The sequence below is a fragment of the Mustela nivalis genome, assembly GCF_964662115.1.
Source record: "Mustela nivalis genome assembly, chromosome: 4".
NCBI lineage: Eukaryota > Metazoa > Chordata > Mammalia > Carnivora > Mustelidae > Mustela > Mustela nivalis.
Window position 1 is genome coordinate 16,907,821 of NC_139023.1, and position 21,350 is coordinate 16,929,170.

Sequence of the window (21,350 nt, forward strand, 5' to 3'; positions counted from 1 at the left end):
AGTTTAAGCTACAATGCGAAATAGTCTTTAATAAATGTAAAGATTACCAAGTGTTAAGAAGATAGAAAAAATGAAGCAGAACTAAAGTGCTCTACCCAGTCATCAAATATGTGTCTGACAGGCCTCAGACAATATGTACGGTCACTGAGTATGCATTGGTGAGAGGAGTGTCAGTCTTTCTGCAGTGTACCACAGGGTTTGTCCTCCAAAAGGCAGAATTAAGACAGGAGATGCCACTATGGAGATGTACTGTCTAATTTGAATGAAGATGGCAGAATTCCAGAATGTCAGAGAGAAAGCAGTAGCAATTAATTTCCGGTATCAAGAAGAAGGTGATGACCATAATCAGTATCTAGGTAAGAATAGCATTCAGGATGGTTAACAAACAGGGATCCTTGGTATGGTTAAAGAATTTGTAGGGCCCACATCTAAAGATGTCTGTTAGCTACCCTATGACTCAGCAATTGCACAACTGGGTATTTACCCTGAAGATACAAATGTAGTGATCTGAAGGGGCACGTGTACCTGAATGTTTATAGGCAATGTCCAAAATAGCCAAACTATGGAAAGAACATAGATGTCCATCAACAGATGAATGAATAAAGAAGATGTGGTATATATATACAGTGGAATACTATGCAGCCATCAAAAGAAATGAAATCTTGCCATTTGCAATGACATGGATGGAACTAAGGGTATTATGCTTAGCAAAATAAGTCATTCAGAGAAAGACAACTATCATATGATTTCCCTGATATGAGGAAGTTGAGAAGCAATGTGGGGGGTTTGGGGGGTAGGAAAAGAATAAATGAAACAAGATGGGATCAGGAGGGAGACAAATCATAAGAGACTCTTAATCTCACAAAACAAACTGAAGGTTGCAGAGGGACGGGGGTAGGAGAGGGTGGTGGGGTTATGGACATTGAGGAGGGTATGCTTTATGGTGAGTGCTCTGAAGTGTGTAAACCTGGTGATTCACAGGCCTGTACCTCTGGGGCTAATAGTACATTATATGTTAATAAAAAAAATAATAAAATAAAGTCAAAGGAAAAAAATAATGAAAGAAATAAAGATGTCTGTCTTAATTTGGATTCCCTAAAGCCTAAGACTGAGAAAATCTTACGTACCAATTCTTTATCAGAGGATGCAATCTCAGGGAAACAAAAATGACGGAAAAAACACAAAGTAAAAATGCCCATTTTACCACTTCTAATCAGTATTCAAGGATTTTGCTAGACATCCTGACAAGTGCAATACTAAAGACAGAGAAATACTGTAACAATCATAAAAGAGTTAATAAATCTGGCATTATTTACAGAAGAAAATATGTATAATAGAAGAGATCCAAGGCCTGAGAACCAAGATATACAAATGTTTAAAGCTTGAGGTATTTTGGAGAAACAGAAGAGGAACTGGAGAAGAAATAGACAATAAGTAGGAGGGAAAGCGGGACCATATTCTTATGGAATTTTTTTCTCTGTTGGTGCCCATAGTTCTTGGTCATGCTGCTTCAAAAAATGAAGAGTTGGACCAGACAGAGTGGTGGGCAGCAAAGTAAGGTTTATTGAGTGATAGCAAAGTGACAGTACAAAGCTCTCGAGGAGGGAGGGGACCCGAGAGGGTTGCCACCAGAGTTTCTAAGTCTAGGGGTTTTTATGGGCTTGTTGGGGAGCCTGCTTTAATCTGATGAACCCTGCCTACACTTGTCATCCAATCAATTTTTTGTCACGTGAGAAAGGATTAAGGTCTCCTTCCAGAATGGCATAAAATCCTTTTAAGGGTGGTTTCCTCTTAGGGTGGGGGTCCACTGGTCTCTTAGGATGGGGGGCCCCTTGTCCCTGCCTGCCTGCCTTCCAACTTTCCTTCATCAGTATGAGATTTACTAATATAACTGAAGCATAGGTTTCAAAGAGAAAGCAAGATCAACACAAATGCTGTTTATATTTCAATGATATTGAGGGTTTTATGAAGATGGAGGTATGAAATATATAAAAAAATTTTTTTCTGGAGTAGTGGGCAAAAGTCTGAATGGCAGGGGTTGAAGAAAGAATGGGAGCAATGAAAGCAGTGAGAATCAAGGTCAGTATGCAATTTATTGCTTAATACAGGCAACTTTCATCCTGGAAAAAACCTGTATCAGATGATCAGCACATCTAAGCTGTGACTTAGATAACAGATGTGTGATTTGGCTCCAGTACAGTACAAAATTCTTTCGATGAGTTTTACTGGGAAAAAAAAAAACAATAGTGGGGAAGGTATGTGCTATGGTGAGTGCTATGAAGTATGTAAACCTGGCAATTCATGGACCTGTACCCCTGGGGCTAGTAATACATTATATGTTTATTAAAAAATAAATAAAAATAAATAAAAATTTAAAAATTATACAAAAAAAGACTTATAGACTTTTGATACAGGAAAGAAATCTCAACTCATTCGATCACAAGAGTAATAGTGAAAAATATATTATGCAGTTACATTTTTGTAAGACTTTTTGTTTTGTTTTGCTTATAAGAACTTTTCCATTAAATTGATTGTCTACCCTTAAGAAAAAAAAAAAAAAGGAAAGAAAAAGAAACACGGTGGCAACAGAAGCGAGTGGTGGGATCCAGACACATTTGTTTTGGTTTGTTATTTGTTTTCAAATGGATGAAATGGATTTTCATCTCTCAAATGGAAAAGTACATGTTTGTTTGCTGATGGAGATGCACCTGAAAGGGAGAAGAGTTATAGATCTATGGCAATAGGTAGAATTGCTAAGGCATTTTCAGGAGACGTAAAGAAAGGTCAGATCTTAGTGGACAAAACGATATTCAATGGATAAGGTGTAAACATTAATAATCTACCTATAATAATAGGAGAAAATGTGGAATGTTGGGCATAGGTAATAGGTAGAAAGATGTGGTGGTGGAGACCTAAAGAAGTTCTCAATTAAACGTGAATTAAAGTCATCATCCAAAAATAAAAATGGTAGATAAAATAAAGCTCTTTATCACTATGAAATAGATAGGCTTAATGAAGTCAGTAAAGTTTTAATTAAGAAGATCAGAAATGTAATCAACCATAAAACATTAAAACCTGGTGCACATTATAAAACAAATCACATTTTCTATCATTTGAAGGAAAAAATGAAAATATAATAACAACAGAAATAATAATGTAAGTTAGCATACTTTTATGGCAAATAATATATTGATAGCTTTCCTAAAGAGAATTCTTTTGAAAGCTATAAGGAAGTGGTGCCTGGGCGGCTCAGTTGGTTAAACATCTGCCTTCAGCTCAAGTCATTTTCTTGATGTCCTGGGATGGAGCCCCTCCCCCCACACCCTACACCACTGTGGGGCTCCCCGCTCCATAGGGTGTTTGTTTCTCCCTCTTCCTCAGCTGATCCCCCTACCACCTCTCCCGACTCATGTGCACTCTCTCTCTCAAATAAATAAATTAAATATTTTTAAAACTATAAGGAAAATGAAAATATTGCTATAAATACATGTATATTACATGAATGATGTTATTGATATAATTTCAAAGGGCTACTAAGTATATTACACAATCAGTAGTAAAGAAAACACTTTAAAATTAAACAGGCTATTTGCCTATTTAATCAACAATAATCTTCTAATAAATTACTTTGGTCAGATTATGTAAACATACACACACACACACAACTCACAAGTTGCTGGTAGGCAATTAAACTTGAGAAAAAAGTTCTGAAAATTTAGCAATAGCATTCATAATTTTTTTTTAATTTTTTATTTTTTATAACATATATTTTTATCCCCAGGGGTACAGGTCTGTGAATCACCAGGTTTACACACTTCACAGCACTCACCAAAGCACATACCCTCCCCAATGTCCATAATCCCACCCCCTTCTCCCAAACCCCCTCCCTCCGGCGACCCTCAGTTTGTTTTGTGAGATTAAGAGTCACTTATGGTTTGTCTCCCTCCCAATCCCGTCTTGTTTCATTTATTCTTCTCCTACCCACTTAAGCCCCCATGTTGCATCACCACTTCCTCATATCAGGGAGATCATATGATAGTTGTCTTTCTCTGCTTGACTTATTTCGCTAAGCATGATACGTTCTAGTTCCATCCATGTTGTCGCAAATGGCAAGATTTCATTTCTTTTGATGGCTGCATAGTATTCCATTGTGTATATATACCACATCTTCTTGATCCATTCATCTGTGGATGGACATCTAGGTTCTTTCCATAGTTTGGCTATTGTGGACATTGCTGCTATAAACATTCGGGTGCATGTGCCCCTTTGGATCACTACATTTGTATCTTTAGGGTAAATACCCAATAGTGCAATTGCTGGGTCATAGGGCAGTTCTATTTTCAACATTTTGAGGAACCTCCATGCTGCTTTCCAGAGTGGCTGCACCAGCTTGCATTCCCACCAACAGTGTAGGAGGGTTCCCCTTTCTCCGCATCCTCGCCAGCATCTGTCATTTCCTGACTTGTTCATTTTAGCCATTCTGACTGGTGTGAGGTGATATCTCATTGTGGTTTTGATTTGTATTTCCCTGATGCCGAGTGATATGGAGCACTTTTTCATGTGTCTGTTGGCCATCTGGATGTCTTCTTCGCAGAAATGTCTGTTCATGTCGTCTGCCCATTTCTTGATTGGATTATTTGTTCTTTGGGTGTTGAGTTTGCTAAGTTCTTTATAGATTCTGGACACTAGTCCTTTATCTGATATGTCGTTTGCAAATATCTTCTCCCATTCTGTCAGTTGTCTTTTGATTTTGTTAACTGTTTCCTTTGCTGTGCAAAAGCTTTTGATCTTGATGAAATCCCAATAGTTCATTTTTTCCCTTGCTTCCCTTGCCTTTTGCGTTGTTCCTAGGAAGATGTTGCTGCGGCAGAGGTCGAAGAGGTTGCTGCCCGTGTTCTCCTCAAGGATTTTGATGGATTCCTTTTGCACATTGAGGTCCTTCATCCATTTTGAGTCTATTTTTGTGTGTGGTGTAAGGAAATGGTCCAATTTCATTTTTCTGCATGTGGCTGTCCAATTTTCCCAGCACCATTTATTGAAGAGGCTGTCTTTTTTCCATTGGAAATTCTTTCCTGCTTTGTCGAAGATTAGTTGACCATAGATTTAAGGGTCTATTTCTGGGCTCTCTATTCTGTTCCATTGATCTATGTGTCTGTTTTTGTGCCAGTACCATGCTGTCTTGATGATGACAGCTTTGTAATAGAGCTCGAAGTCCGGAATTGTGATGCCACCAACGTTGGCTTTCTTTTTCAATATCCCTTTGGCTATTCGAGGTCTTTTCTGGTTCCATATAAATTTTAGCATTATTTGTTCCATTTCTTTGAAAAAGATGGATGGTACTTTGATAGGAATTGCATTAAATGTGTAGATTGCTTTAGGTAGCATAGACATTTTCACAATATTTATTCTTCCAATCCAGGAGCATGGAACATTTTTCCATTTCTTTGTGTCTTCCTCAATTTCTTTCATGAGTACTTTATAGTTTTCTGAGTATAGGTTCTGTGTCTCTTTGGTTAGGTTTATTCCTAGGTATCTTATGGTTTTGGATGCAATTGTAAATGGAATTGACTCCTTAATATCTCTTTCTTCTGTCTTGCTGTTGGTGTAGAGAAATGCAACTGATTTCTGTGCATTGATTTTATATCCTGACACTTTACTGAATTCCTGTATAAGTTCTAGCAGTTTTGGAGTGGAGTCTTTTGGGTTTTCCACATATAGTATCATATCATCTGCGAAGAGTGATAATTTGACTTCTTCTTTGCTGATTTGGATGCCTTTAATTTCCTTTTGTTGTCTGATTGCTGAGGCTAGGACCTCTAGTACTATGTTGAATAGCAGTGGTGATAATGGACATCCCTGCCGTGTTCCTGACCGTAGCGGAAAAGCTTTCAGTTTTTCTCCATTGAGAATGATATTTGTGGTGGGTTTTTCATAGATGGCTTTGATGATATTGAGGTATGTGCCCTCTATCCCTACACTTTGAGGAGTTTTGATCAGGAAGGGATGCTGTACTTTGTCAAATGCTTTTTCAGCATCTATTGAGAGTATCATATGGTTCTTGTTCTTTCTTTTATTGATGTGTTGTATCAAATTGACTGATTTGCGGATGTTGAACCAACCTTGCAGCCCTGGAATAAATCCCACTTGGTCGTGGTGAATAATCTTTTTAATGTACTGTTGAATCCTATTGGCTAGTAGTTTGTTGAGTATTTTCGCATCTGTGTTCATCAAGGATATTGGTCTATAGCTCTCTTTTTTGGTGAGATCCTTGTCTGGTTTTGGGATCAAGGTGATGCTGGCCTCATAAAATGAGTTTGGAAGTTTTCCTTCCATTTCTATTTTTTGGAACAGTTTGAGGAGAATAGGAATTAGTTCTTCTTTAAATGTTTGGTAGAATTCCCCCGGGAAGCCGTCTGGCCCTGGGCTTTTGTTTGTTTGGAGATTTTTAATGACGGTTTCAATCTCCTTACTGGTTATGGGTCTGTTCAGGCTTTCTATTTCTTCCTGGTTCAGTTGTGGTAGTTTATATGTTTCTAGGAATGCATCCATTTCTTCCAGATTGTCAAATTTATTGCCGTAGAGTTGCTCATAGTATGTTCTTATAATAGTTTGTATTTCTTTGGTGTTAGTTGTGATCTCTCCTCTTTCATTCATGATTTTATTTATTTGGGTCCTTTCTCTTTTCTTTTTTATAAGTCGGGCCAGGGGTTTATCAATCTTATTAATTCTTTCAAAGAACCAGCTCCTAGTTTCGTTGATTTGTTCTATTGTTTTTTTGGTTTCTATTTCATTGATTTCTGCTCTGATCTTTATGATTTCTCTTCTCCTGCTGGGCTTAGGGTTTCTTTCTTGTTCTTTCTCCAGCTCCTTTAGGTGTAGGGTTAGGTTGTGTACCTGAGACCTTTCTTGTTTCTTGAGAAAGGCTTGTACTGCTATATATTTTCCTCTCAGGACTGCCTTTGTTGTGTCCCACAGATTTTGAACCGTTGTATTTTCATTATCATTTGTTTCCATGATTTTTTTCAATTCTTCTTTAATTTCCCGGTTGACCCATTCATTCTTTAGAAGGATACTGTTTAGTCTCCATGTATTTGGGTTCTTTCCAAACTTCCTTTTGTGCTTGAGTTCTAGCTTTAGAGCATTGTGGTCTGAAAATATGCAGGGAATGATCCCAATCTTTTGATACTGGTTGAGTCCTGATTTAGGACCGAGGATGTGATCTCTTCTGGAGAATGTTCCATGTGCACTAGAGAAGAATGTGTATTCTGTTGCTTTGGGATGAAATGTCCTGAATATATCTGTGATGTCCATCTGGTCCAGTGTGTCGTTTAAGGCCTTTATTTCCTTGCTGATCTTTTGCTTGGATGACCTGTCCATTTCAGTGAGGGGAGTGTTAAAGTCCCCTACTATTATTGCATTATTGTTGATGTGTTTCTTTGATTTTGTTATTAATTGGTTTATATAGTTGGCTGCTCCCACGTTGGGGGCATAGATATTTAAAATTGTTAAATCTTCTTGTTGGTAAGACCCTTTGAGTATGATATAATGGACATCAGAAGAAAGCAGGAGTGGCAATCCTTATATCAGATCAATTAGATTTTAAGCCAAAGACTATAATAAGAGATGAGGAAGGACACTAAAGTGCATTCATAATTTTTGATCCAATAATTTTTCTTTAGGATTTTGAACCTAAGTAAGTAATCTGAGATGCACACAACTATTTATCTTTAAGGAAATTATATATAACACTTTCTACAATTATGAAAAATTAGAAAAATAAATGTTTAACAGTAGAAGATAAGTTAAACAACTGTATATCAATATTTCAGATTATTCTGCAGTTTTGAAATACTTAATGACATGGAAAAAGGCTTATAAAATGTAATGGACTGATTCATGTCTCCATAGGACATATATGTTGAAGTCCTAACTGCTGCATACTTCAGGATGTGACTATATTTGGAGAGGGCCTTTAAAGAGGTAATTAAGGTTAAATGAGATAATATGGGTGGCTCTAATCTGATATTACTAGTGTCATAAAAACTTAGGGAGGGATGCCAGGGAGATATACAGACAGAGAAAGAGCCATGTGAGGACACAAAGAGAAGGTGACCATCTGCACATCAAGGAGAGAGGGCTCAGAAGAAATCAAATCTGCCAACACTTTCATCTTAACTCTCTAGCCTCCAGACTATGAGAAAATAAATTTCGACTGATTGAGCCACCTAGTCCGGTATATTTTGTTATGGGGGCCTGAGCAAACTAACAGATATGTCCATTTTTAAACTTTAAAAAAAAATGTTAACTATACCAATAGTATAATTACACCTTTAAAAATAGATTACTTATTCTATTTATCTGATGTCTAGATCATTGAAACAAAGGAAAGAAGGAAAGGAAAAAATGTACACAGATTTACAAAATATATATCAAGATAGGAATTAGAGATGGGTTATAAGTTGTTGTTTCATCTTTATCCTAAAACATTACATGAGTAAAATATTGATGTTTATATTAATATATACAACCACTTTTAAGACAAGATATACCTTTCCTTATAACACAATTCCTTTTAAGTTACAGTAATGCCAACCTCCTCTATACATCACTGATTTGGGAGGGAGGTTTGTTTTGTTTTGCTTTCAGTGTCACACATTTAAGGACAGATCACCATAATAGTAAAAGACACCAAAACAGTGTTTCAGTTAAAGCAGTAGAGATGATATCCTGAAAACATGAAAATATTTACTATTCTGTGATGTGTAGTAGATGAGAAAGCTATCAAAATGTGAGTTCTAAATAGTTCTTCTTCTGTTTTAGTTGAGGGGAAATACTCTAATCAAGAACATTCATATTCCATTTCGAATGCTTCACTCAACTCAGATTTCTTATAACGTCAGTTAGCTCTGAATATTTACCTAATAATGTCTTTGTGTGTTTAAAAAAAAAAAGATAAAGAAAAGAAAAGTCTTTATTTGCAGTGTATTAGTATGCTTTTCATATTTTGGTCACCAGTACAAGTGAGCAGTCTCTATATACACTTGGTTACTGAATATATTGGTGTGATTTCACATAAACACACAGTGAAAATGAAAAAAATGACAAAGCATTTCTAGGTTGTGTATCTTTAGCAATCTCCATTCTTTCATTTATATTTGTGTTCAAACAGCTTTGACATATAATAACAGGCACATATAACCGTGCTGAAACTGCCACTAAACATCAAAGAGAGATTGACATTGAAAGTAAAATTAGGGGGCACCTGGGTGGCTCAGTGGGTTAAGCTGCTGCCTTCGGCTCAGGTCATGATCTCAGGGTCCTGGGATCGAGCCCCGCATCAGGCTCTCTGCTCAGCAGGGAGCCTGCTTCCCTCTCTCTCTCTCTGCCTGCCTCTCCGACTACTTGTGATTTCTCTCTGTCAAATAAATAAATAAAATCTTTAAAAAAAAAAAAAAAAAAAAAAAAAAAGAAAGTAAAATTAGGTTTGGGGATGGTCCAAGATGGCTTCAAGGGAAAGGTCAAGGCAAAATTCAAGTAATCCAAGGAAAGATCACCAGGTTATCAGATCTATGCATGAGTCTTAGGAGGTTAAAAATGAATCAACATCATTGTCTTCTAGGAGGGCAGTCCAGCTGTTTTATCAGGTCTAAGACACTGGCCAGAGACAGGTCATGATTACAGGATTAGGAATAAAGAGAAGAATTAGTACCCCTATAAAAATGCCTGGAATAATCTTCTAAGAAAATGATACTACGATTTTCACAAGTGTGTGAAAATGCTTTCAGGTATAGATGCATGATTGATGACCATGTTTTTCAGTGTGAGAATATAATTAGAACACTCTTCAGCATTCCCTGAGATTTGCTTCATATTCAAAAATATAAAAAGTGAAAGAGAAACACCTTGATATTTTATTATATTTTGAGGAACTTCTGTTATTAACTTGAAATTGCTCTTCCTATTTTACATCCTAAATTAATTTGAAAAAAAAAAGGTAAAAATAAATAGGGAAAGCAAATAATCCAAATAGTCAAATTGCATTTAGTTAAAGATTGAACAAGCATTTCTCCTATTTATAATAAAGTAAGCTCCGTAGCTTAGTCTAGAATTCTTTTTGAAGATGTGGCACCTGACAGTCCCATCACTCTAAAGCACTGTTTTATGAGGTGTCTATATTTAATAATAGTTCTTTGGACACTCATAATCCTTTTTGTGATTTACTGTGGTTATCCCTCACACCACCTGTGCATGATATTAATTAAGAACTGGGGAGACAGTGTTATAAAAATGAAAAATTTCCTTTGTCATCAGGAAAAAAAAAAAAGCACTAGGTGAGCTCTTTGTTCATCAGAGTTTCGTGATGCTTCGACTACTTGTCCCAAGGCTAGCATTTTATATCTCCACAACTTGAAGCAGTACAGCAGCTGAAAGGTAAAACTTGCAAGTTCAATAGTCAGCTCAAATATGGAATCATATGTTTCTGTCCATTTGAATTAAATGTACCTAGAGACATCACTGTGGTTTGTGAATCCTTTCCAGCCCAAGATCAAAATACATAGCATAGACCTAGCAAGACACAGTGCTAGCTGTTAATCTACGAAATAGTCCATTAGTATCTGTCACTTTGGATTAACTGACCGCTTTTATGTTCATCATGTTTTTAAGCACACCAAATTACAGATGGATTTATAGATGGATGAAATGCTTTTTTAATTTTCAGAAAGCATCCATTTAGACAATTTTATATATTAAAAATATTTTCTCCATATTAAAAAAAATATTTCTCTCCATATTAAGCTCCATAAAATGGCCTTTTGCATGACAAATATTACCTAAAATGAAATAACAGGTTTAAAGTCTCTAGTTTCTTACTATTTAAGAAATTTAAAAAAAACCTGAAATAGGAAATCATTTGAAATAAATTTTATCAATTAACTTTGATTATTTATTAATACTGCTTTTTAAATACATGCTTCTGAGCATTTTACTCCCCCAAACTGCAACAGGGGTCACTGTGTTCTGTGTTGCCTTCAAATTCAAAGTAAAATAGATTTTTGTTTTCAAGTTAAACTGAAGTATGTAGAAAGATAATTAATCTCTTCTTTACTCCCCTTTAATTCCCTACCCCTACGATAATTAGTGTCAACACTCTGATGCATAATTTCTACTTTTTCTATGTATATGCAAAAGTAAAACATACCTATAACACATGTATTGGGCTTTTTAAATTTGCATTTTTTAACAAAGAGGATTTTTTTAAATTTTAAATTCAATTAGCCAACATATAGTACATCATTAGTTTCTGATGTTCAGCAATTCATCAGTTGCGTAAAATACCCAGCACTCAACACATCACATGCCCTCCTTAATTCCCATCACCCACGTACCCCATATCCCCTTCCGTAACACACAGTTTGTTTCCCAGAGTCAAGAGTCTCTCATGGTTTGTTTCCCTCTCTAATTTCTTCCCATTCATTTTTCTCTTCTTTCCCCTATGATCCTTTGCACTATTTCTTATATTCCACATATGAGTGAAACTACATGATAACTGTCTTTCTCTGATTGACTTATTTTATTTAGCATAATATCCTCCAATTCCATCCACATTGATGTAAATGGTAGATATTCATCCTTTCTGATGGATGAGTAATAGTCCATTGTAAATATGAACCACACCTTCTTTATCCATTCATCTGTTGAAGGACATCTCAGATCTTTCCATAGTTTGGCTATTGTGGCTATTGCTGTCATGAACTTTGGGATGCAGGGACCCCTTCTTTTCACTACATCTGTATCTTAGGGGTAAACACTCAGTAGTGCAATTGTTGGGTCATATGGTAGCTCTATTTTTAAATTCTTGAGGAGCCTCCATACTGTTTTCCAGAGTGACTGTACCAGCTTGCATTCCCACCAACAGTGTAAGAGGGTTCCCCTTTCTCCACATCCACACTAAAATTTGTTGTTTCCTCACATGTTAATTTTAGCCATTCTGGCTGTATAAGGTGGTATCTAATTGAGGTTTTTTGATTTTTATTTCCTTGATGACGTGCTGTTCAGCATTTTTTTTCATGTATCTGTTGGCCGTTTGTATGCATTCTTTGAAGAAATGTCTGTTCATACCTTCCACCAATTTTTTGACTGGATTATTTGCATTTTAACAAGAATAGGATCAAACTATATATAATGTCATGAAAAACTTTTACAGTTAATATATTCAAAGGATTCATTTTTATAGCTGCATAATATTCTATCTTATTATGGAATAATAATGCATTTCCTATTGATTTGTAATCAATTTGTAACAATGCTGCAAAATAAACCATGTATGTGTGCATGTGAGTGTGTGTATTCATATCTTTACTTATTTATGTAGATTATATTAATTAGGTAGCAATAGCTTGGTTGAAAGTACATACATTATAATAGATTCAACAAATAATTTCCATAATTACTGAGGTAATTTACATTTCTACCAAAATAGTATGAAAAACTTCACTTATATTCATATATACTAAAGTCAAAGAAATATTTTTTTTAAAAATTCCATGCTGTTTAAAAAGTGAGAATTGGTATGGTAGCATGGAATTTATTCTTATTATAAGTTGAGAGAATTTAATAAATAAGTACTAGTTTCAGATAAATTTTACACCTTAGATAAAATTTTATTTTACAATTTAAATTTTATCCAAATGTGAAAATTCTGCACTATAATAACATGTTTAAAAGTTAAGAAGGCAAAAGTAATTTTATTCCTTTCCTAGTATGAGTTCTGAAGAAAGGAATGGGAAACATTTTTGGACACGATTCATCTGAACTGAAAAATTGAGACCAAAAACATTGATCTGTATATTCTCACAATTTGATGATAAATAAATCATAACAAGGAGAAATGACATTTAAAACAGGTAAATACAAAATTATGTACAATTAGAATAAAAACCTGAATAAAATAATACTAGCAGCAGCTTTGTTGATGTCAATTACTTTATTGGAACGATATTTCCTGTGGAGCAGCTTTCAAAATTCTTCTTTAAAGTGCTAATAGAGGGTTTCTCAATTATAATAGAGCAGTTTGATTATAATTATAGAACTTTGGACAGGAAAATTCAGACAGAGGTCATCAAATTTATAATTGGAAGATAATTGTATTTGACATTGCATTGAATTCAATAAGGATAATTATTGTCATTAAAATGACATTAAAACCATTAAACCTTGTAATTTTAAAGGCATAATATTCAAATTGGAATATTTTGAGCATTTTTCGTGCATGTGAATTTTTTTTTCTTTTTAAATTAATATATACAAGATTATAGAAACACATTTACTTATTTCAGCATATTAAAATTATGCCAACAATTTTATGAAATTTGAGGTTAATAAAAACTGAGTAGTCACTGCGATCCAAACATTCATTCTTTTACTACAACTTAAATGAAATTTAATAGACTCTTGTCTTGCTTATGCTTTTCATGCTATATTATGTCTGTTTTTGAATAGTAAAAGTAAATATGATATTTAAAAAAGTAAATATGATATTTAAACATAGTTAAATCTTTCTCTTGCCTACATTTGCTATCAGTATGAGACTCTACTTGTTCTCAGAATTAGCGCATCTTTAAAATAACAATTAAAAATGTAATAAAATGGTGTTAATAGGTATGACTATAATACTTCTGGATATGATAGGTGAGCAGAGATACCCATCCAGCTCCAAAGTGAAATAATGAACGTGCTATAAAAACACAAGGGAGAGTAGGAAAGTCTGTGTTGTTGTTTAGAAAATTTAGATAGATATGATTCAGAGACCATCAACTTCAGAGTAATTTCTGCTAAAAATGGAGACGGAGCCACAATGAAAGAAGCACTGAAAACTGAATCATTCTTTTTCATTCTAAAAAAGTGATTCAACATGAGAAGATATAAATTAGATTTGCATACAAACTCTATAAGTAATTTAGAAGGACCAAGAGTAGGTCAGAGTATAAACTCTCTGAAAGCCTCTGAACGTATCACTTAGAAAAATTTTCAACCGGGCTACCTGGGTGGCTGAGTTGGGTAAGCATCTGCCTTTGGCTCAGGTCATGATCCTGGAATCCCAGGTTGGAGCCCCACACTGGGGTCCCTGCTCAGTGAGGAGTCTGCTTCTCCCCCGCCCTCTGTCCTTCTCCCTACTCCTTCTCTCTCTCTTTCTCTCTCACACATACACACACTCCCTCTTAAATAAATAAATGAATAAAATCTTTAAAAATGCCAGAAAAAGAGAATAATTTCCAAAAATGTATAGCAAATGTATTTGAGAAGATTTATCCTAAAAGCTGCAAAAGCCAAGCAAAGATTATCTACACACAGTGCTAATTTGGTACGGTTGTTCCTAGCTGTGTCAAATCTTTTAAATATGGGAAGCAGAATTGTCCAGCAAGCCAGATAAACTTGTTATAACTTGCACACTTAAAATACGGTAAACTGATTACTAGAGTATGTGTTGTTCCTGCAGAAACTATTGCTATTACCTCTTCATTATTGAGGGCTTAGGGTCAGCTTCATAAAACACCATTTTAAACTTGACAAAATTTTATGATTCCTTTGTTTAAAGTCTAGGTAAGCAATAGACACACATCAAGGTTCTAGATTACTTATATCTTATGAATTTTCTATCTTCAACATGTGGCATCCAGTTCCTCATCCATAATAAATGTTTCAGCTGCCACCATCAATTCCAGAAGCAGAAAGGAGCAAGCAAATCAAGACAAGGGCGAACTCCCTCTCTTGAAAGGTAAGACCCAGAAATAGCACTATTTTATTTTATTGTGGTAAGAACACTTAACATGAGGTCTACCCTTTTAAATTTTTAAGTGTGCAATACATTATGTTGTCTATCAGTACAATGTTGTACGGCAGATTTTTAGAGCTCATTCATCTTCCTTAACTGAAACTTCCTGACAGGATACTTTGAGAAACTTAAAAAAAAAAAAAAAATTCGCCCAAATCAACAGGTATTACAGACATGCCTGATGGCAAATACATTCCTTAACTTCTGGCCCAGAGAGGCTACTAAAAGTTCAACCTACAAATTCTTTACAAAAAGTTCCAGCAAAGCAGATTCTAAAGGATCTATATGTTCACACTCATTGTTCTTGCTGAACTTATGTAAATAATTAGGCCAAGTTTGTTAAAACTGGACATATAGGAATTTATTAAGAATCTCCATACGCAGAGGCTTCTTACCAAGGATACTACCCTACAAAGTCAGTACAAAGAGCTGAGTTAAAAACTGTTCATTTAGCCCTGCAGATGTATTCTGGACCATGTAACCTATATACAGACAGCCATTATGTGGCACAAGCAGTCCCCTCTCTGCCACAGGCTTCTGTGCTTATCAATGATGAGGAATTATATCACTTGTTTTCTAGCATTCAGCAACTTCTGAGATCTAGACAAGCTCCGATCTGTATTTCCCATATATGAGCCCAACTAAATTACCAGGCCCTTTATCTAAAGGCAATGATATCACGGATATGATTACTCATGCATATGTAATTGATGTCACTAATAAACAAATGGCTTTACAAAGTCATGCTAAATTTCATCAAAATGCATCAGCCCTACGCCAACAGTTTCAAATAACTAGAGAAAAAACTCGTCAAATAGTCAAAAACTGTCCTGCCTGTCCAATTTATAATCCATTACCTACATATTCGGTAAAACCTAGAGGATTGATGCCTAATCACTTATAACAAATGGATGTAACACTGTTTCCTACTTTTGGCCATTTAATATATATACATGTCTCTATTAACACCTTTTCAGGAATTGTGCACACTACTGTGCACTCAGGAGAAGCTTTTGTAAATGTACAAAATCACCTCTTTTCTGCCTTCTCCCAAATGGGGACTCTAAAAGCCTTCAAAACAGCTCTGCATTCAATTCAAAAGCCTTTCAAAAATTTTGCCAAACCTTTCAGTTGAAACATTCAATGGGCATCCCCTATAATTCTCAAGGACAAGCCATTGTCAAAAGGACTAATGGAATCCTTAAATCATATCTCAAAAATTAAAAGAGGGGGAGATACTACAGGGGAAGTGAAATATTCTCCTCATATGCATTTAACTTTAACTTTTTATGTTTTAAATTTTTTGAACGTTGACGATATAAGTCATACAGCAGATGAGCGATTTTGGCATCCAGATTTCTCTCCTCTCCCTTATGCTAGGTAGAAAGACCCCCAACGGGCACTTGGAAGGTTCCTGATCCTGTCCTCCACAGAGGACGTGGTTTTGTTTGTGTTTTTCCTCAGGATGAAGATACCCCGCACTGGCTTCCAGAAAGGTGGTGCTAAATCCTCGCCTCTCCACCAGAGCATGGCTCGCCTCACGCTGAACGGCTAAGGCAGACAAAGAAGGAGAAGATGTCTCCCCCGCTACAACCAGGGCCTGATAAGGGATCTCCTGAACCAGGCCCTGGAAATAGCAAATCAGACCCAACCCAATGAAGCATTGGTCACTATATTATTAACATTATTAGCTATGGTTGGCCTCCCTCGTAGTGAGGCCACAGCTTATTGGGCATACTTACCTGATCCACCCACAATAAGGCCTGTCACTTGGGATGATCCCACTTCTCGGGTGCGTACTAATGGCACTAGTTATTTTGGGGGAAGTAGTGCTGATGGCATAGAATCCGCAGAGCATTTTATTAACTGAACAGGCTTAGCGGCTCAAGTACCCATATGCTTCCAGCTGCTCTCTTCTGACTATAACCTCATCAAGGAATGTGTGATAGTGCAGTCTAGGTCCCATATAGTTACTTATCTTTTAAGAGATATAGTAGGTGGGGTTAATCGGTCTAATCCTGTGATAGGGGTGGAAAAATGGACTGGTTATGGAGTCGTGGGAAGTAAGACTCCTAATGTCCCTCAGAAAGGTATGCACCCTCCTGGTTACCCCTATTGCCCTCAGCGGTTAAATTATCCCTACCCAGGCCCTATGTGGACGATTGGTCTCCAAGAGAGGCCTATGATCATTTCTCCTCATGGCATTCCTGATTTCTCTATTACAGATTGGTCAAGGAAGACTAGAGAAGAACCTATGCGAGATAACGCCTTTCCACCTAATCGGCCAATGCATAATGTAACCATCCCAGGTGGGATCTTCTCTACGGCTGGAAGAATGTTCCATTCAGAACTGTGGAAGTTAGCTGCTGCTATGGGACCTCTTGGAGTGCAAGAGGCTAGGAGTGGCTACAACCCCACTATGGACATCAATTTAACCTTATGGGCGTGCATCCCAAGGCCTTTCTTGTTAGTAGTAGGTTCAGGAACCATAAATTCTATCTCCTTTTCAGGGGAACACTTGTTATATAACATCGGACGTAACAATTGTGTATTGACTAACTGTTTGCCTGTAACATTGCTTTTACCGAGTACTGGTCCCACAATAATGTTTGTAACTATGCAACCCCCATATATGCTATTGCCTGTAGAAGTAGAAGGACCATGGTATGCTAACTATGGTTATCAATTTGCTCTCAAAATGCAGCTACAACTTAGATAGATCAAGAGCTTTTTAGGCTTATTGATAGCTAGAATTGCTGTGTTAGTAGCCCTTATAGCTATGGTTACAGTAGCCTCAGTAACTCTGTCCCAAAGTGTTCATACTGCCAAACATGTAAACAATTTTGCAAAAAATGTCTCCTATGCCTTAGCTACAAGAACATATTGATAAGAAAATTCTTAGCCGCTTAGACAGATTAGAAGAAACAATAGAATATTTAGGAACCCAATTGTCTATCGTCAAAACTCAAATGTCCTTGGTCTGTCATGGAGGATTTCAACATATCTGTGTAATTCCGTTAAAGGCAAATAATATTACATGGGACCGAGTAAAAAGATATCTGCAGGGGATATGTTATCATAACAATGTTAGCCTTGATTTAGCAGACCTGCAAAAGGATATTTCAAGCATCAGCCAGTCTCATTTGGACTTAGTTAGTCCTGCTAAAGTGGTATCATATATTTTAAGTAGCCTGCATGGGTTTAATCTCAGGAATTTAGTGAAATATTCATTCTGGCTGTTCATTGGACTTTTTATTGTTTTGTTTACTTTCATTTTGATTTGGTGCATTGTACAAATCCGTGCAAGACAACATAGGTTTCATATGAAGGCTCAAATGTATTTCCTAGATCTAAAAACAAAGAAAGGGGGAGATGTAGGCAGCCACAGACCCAGCTAGAGGCGAGGGATCAAACCAGGCCCTGACTCGTGCCTCCTAAATATCAGTTGAGTTGCGCTTGAGAAAGATCCTGAGCTATGGACCCCAAGACTCGCTGAGGTGACTGCCTGCACGTATTAGAGGCAAAACTGGGTTGTGCATTTAACTGTTATAAGATTATCCTGTACTTGCACGGATTATAAATTGCACCATTGTAAGCTCGTGGATTGCTAGTTAAAGATTAGCTAATTAGATAAAAGTTACTGGCGTCAGAAGATCCGCTACCAGCGCTTAGGAACTGGGTTTCATAAAAGCTTGAGGGGTTTCATGTGAATGTTAGCTGTGTATGAGCAATCAACAGAAAACAGATACTTCCTTATAATTGTTTCTGTTAACTATATAATGCCTCACGCCTTGAATAAAATTGGCACTGTTGCACAACCTCTTCAGTGCTCCTCCTGCCCCCATCTCTTTGTCTCTTAATTTCTTTTCACCATCCTCTTACCCTCACGTTCCTGGTCGATTTGTCGTCCTGGCTGCGACACAGAAATCATAGACAACTTCCCATACTTACGAAGGTATAGTGATTCAGAAGCTAACAACCCACATGCATATATGTAATCACACACACACACACACACACACACACACACACATATACACTCTTTCACACACACAGATGTGCACCTGCACACACAAGCATTTGCCTTTCTTCTGATTGAGTCTTAGGAAAAACCAGTCAATGACATAATAGCCTTATTATTTAGAACTACATTTGTCTCCAGTAAACAAACCATAAGCATAGAGGGAAAGAGTACAATAAGAAGATCAAGTTTTGGATGTGTGGTGCATCTTTTGGCTGCTTAGATCCCACTTTGAAAACTAAGTTTGTGCCCCATCATACTCTAATAGAAAAATAAACAAATGAACAACAACAAAAAAACAAGGGGCCAAATGCTATCATAGGGAGAAGTTACTAATCATATCCATGGCTTGTCATATCAGCCTGAAGAGAATGTCTGGACCACAGATGTATTCTACATTGGGTGGAGGAGATGAATATTAGATGAATGTTAAATTGGCTTGTGTTATATCTTTATTTAATCAATATTTATTTAAGACCCTGTAATTCTCTCTTTATTTTTTTTTTAATTTATTTATTTGTCAGATAGAGAGAAAGAGATAGAGCACAAGCAGGCAGAGTGGCAGGCAGAGGCAGAAAGAGAAACAGGCTCCCCACTGAACAAATATTTCTTCCAAGTCTTTATATAAGAGGTTAAAAGGTTAAAAGGTTCCAATTATTAAAACCAAAGAGACAAACTAAACAATTTAGTAAACAAAGTAGTATGAAATTGTTCAAAGTTGACAAGTTCTTATTCCAAAACAAAAATATTAAATTGATAAAAGAATTTCAGTGTTTGCAATTCTTTTAAAGACTTTATTCACTTTTTTGAGAGAAAGAGAGAATGAGTGGGAGGGAGAGAAAATCTGAAAGTAGACTCTGCACCCAGCACAGAGCCTGGGAAGTGAGGCTCGATCCCATGACCCTGAGATCATGACCTGAACCGAATCAAGAGTCAGGCAATCAACCAACTGAGCCACCCAGGCACCCCTGAAATTATTTTAACAAACACATAGTACTCTCTATGTACCAAATGTTCTTCCAAATGTCTTATAAATATAACTTATTTCATAATCATAGGACCAGGTCATATCATCAGATCCATTTTACATATGATGAAATGAAGGCCCAGAGGCATTAAATAAGTTGTCTGGAATCTTCCAACTGGTCTTCTCTATAACTATCATTTGATTCCTTTCTTCCTTGTTCAAGTGCACACTTATGAACCGTGTGTTTTTGCTTTTGAGTCTCTTATGAGGGCACTAATGCCATTCTTGAGGGCTTCATCCTCTTGACCTAATCACCACCCTTAAAACCCACTTAATGTCATCACATTGGGCATTAGCATTTTAACATATGAATTTGGGGAAAATATAAACATTCACATAGTGCCTCTCCTTTCTGTCCTCTCCCTTCTCTCATCTCTGTCTCTGTCCCCGTCTCTGTCTGTCTCTGTCTCTGTCTCTGTCTTCATTACCACTTATCTCTCTAATGCTCAGGTCCTCTCTTTGTAACCAAACTCCATGAAACATCTGTCTGTACTCACTGTCTTCATTTTCCTTGTGTGGCTTGTAATTTTGGATTACACAGTCTTGTTAACCAGAGTTTAATTTTAGACAAACTGACGGGCTTAGTTTGAGATCATATATTTCCAGAGTGGATTTTTTTTTTTTCCTTTCCTTAGTTAGCTATTAATCTAAGACCCTGTAATTCTCTCTTTATTTTTTTTTAAATTTATTTATTTGTCAGATAGAGAGAAAGAGATAGAGCACAAGCAGGCAGAGTGGCAGGCAGAGGCAGAAAGAGAAACAGGCTCCCCACTGAACAAAAACCCTATGTGGGACTCAATCCCAGGATCCTGGGATCATGACCTGAGCCGAAGGCAGTGGCTTAATCAACTGAGCCACCCAGGTGTCCCAAGACCCTGTAATTCTTAATTTTATTCCACAGATGTGTCCTGACTACACATCTAGAATACATTAGACCCTATATATATTCGCATAATATCTATGATGAAAATTCCTTAGGATAGTATCTTTTCTTCCTTTTTGATTTAGAGTAAAATGTATAGATACTTTACATAGATCAATATCCAATTAAAATTATATCATGGTATTTTATGAAAATATATGAAATGTATGTGAAAGGGACAAGTAAAGTCTTTGAGTGTGTGCATATGATAAAAAGAAAGTCTTAAAGCATTTCATATAAACTAAGGAGAAAAGTCGATTCTAGAGAAGCTAAGATGCAATATTCATGAAGCATTGGTACCTTTTCTGATGTCAAGTGCTCCTTTGTGTCACAATTTTCCAAGGTAGAAGCTTTATCACTTAAAAATGATCATTTAGTGCCTGTGTTAAACTATTATCAGTGAAAAATACCTTGTTCTTTTTGAACTAAAAGCTTTAGAATAATAGAGTTTTTATGAGTTTTTGTGAGAACAATAGTTCTGTGAGTATATTCTAACAGGATTTGAGGATAAAGTTTCACTTTTTTTATATTCTTTGAGAACTTTTTT

The 21,350-nt window shown here is 36.3% G+C and overlaps 1 protein-coding gene across 1 annotated transcript in view; it reads right to left on the minus strand.

Annotated features, from left to right (window-relative positions):
• Positions 1-21,123, minus strand: part of LOC309863791 (uncharacterized protein) — a 171,687-nt gene extending 150,564 nt beyond the window's left edge. Inside the window, exon 1 of the mRNA XM_082728968.1 lies at positions 21,104-21,123. The gene's annotated coding sequence lies outside the window, so the exon portion shown is untranslated. The remainder of the gene's footprint in view (positions 1-21,103) is intronic.
• Between the last annotated feature and the right edge of the window lie 227 nt (positions 21,124-21,350).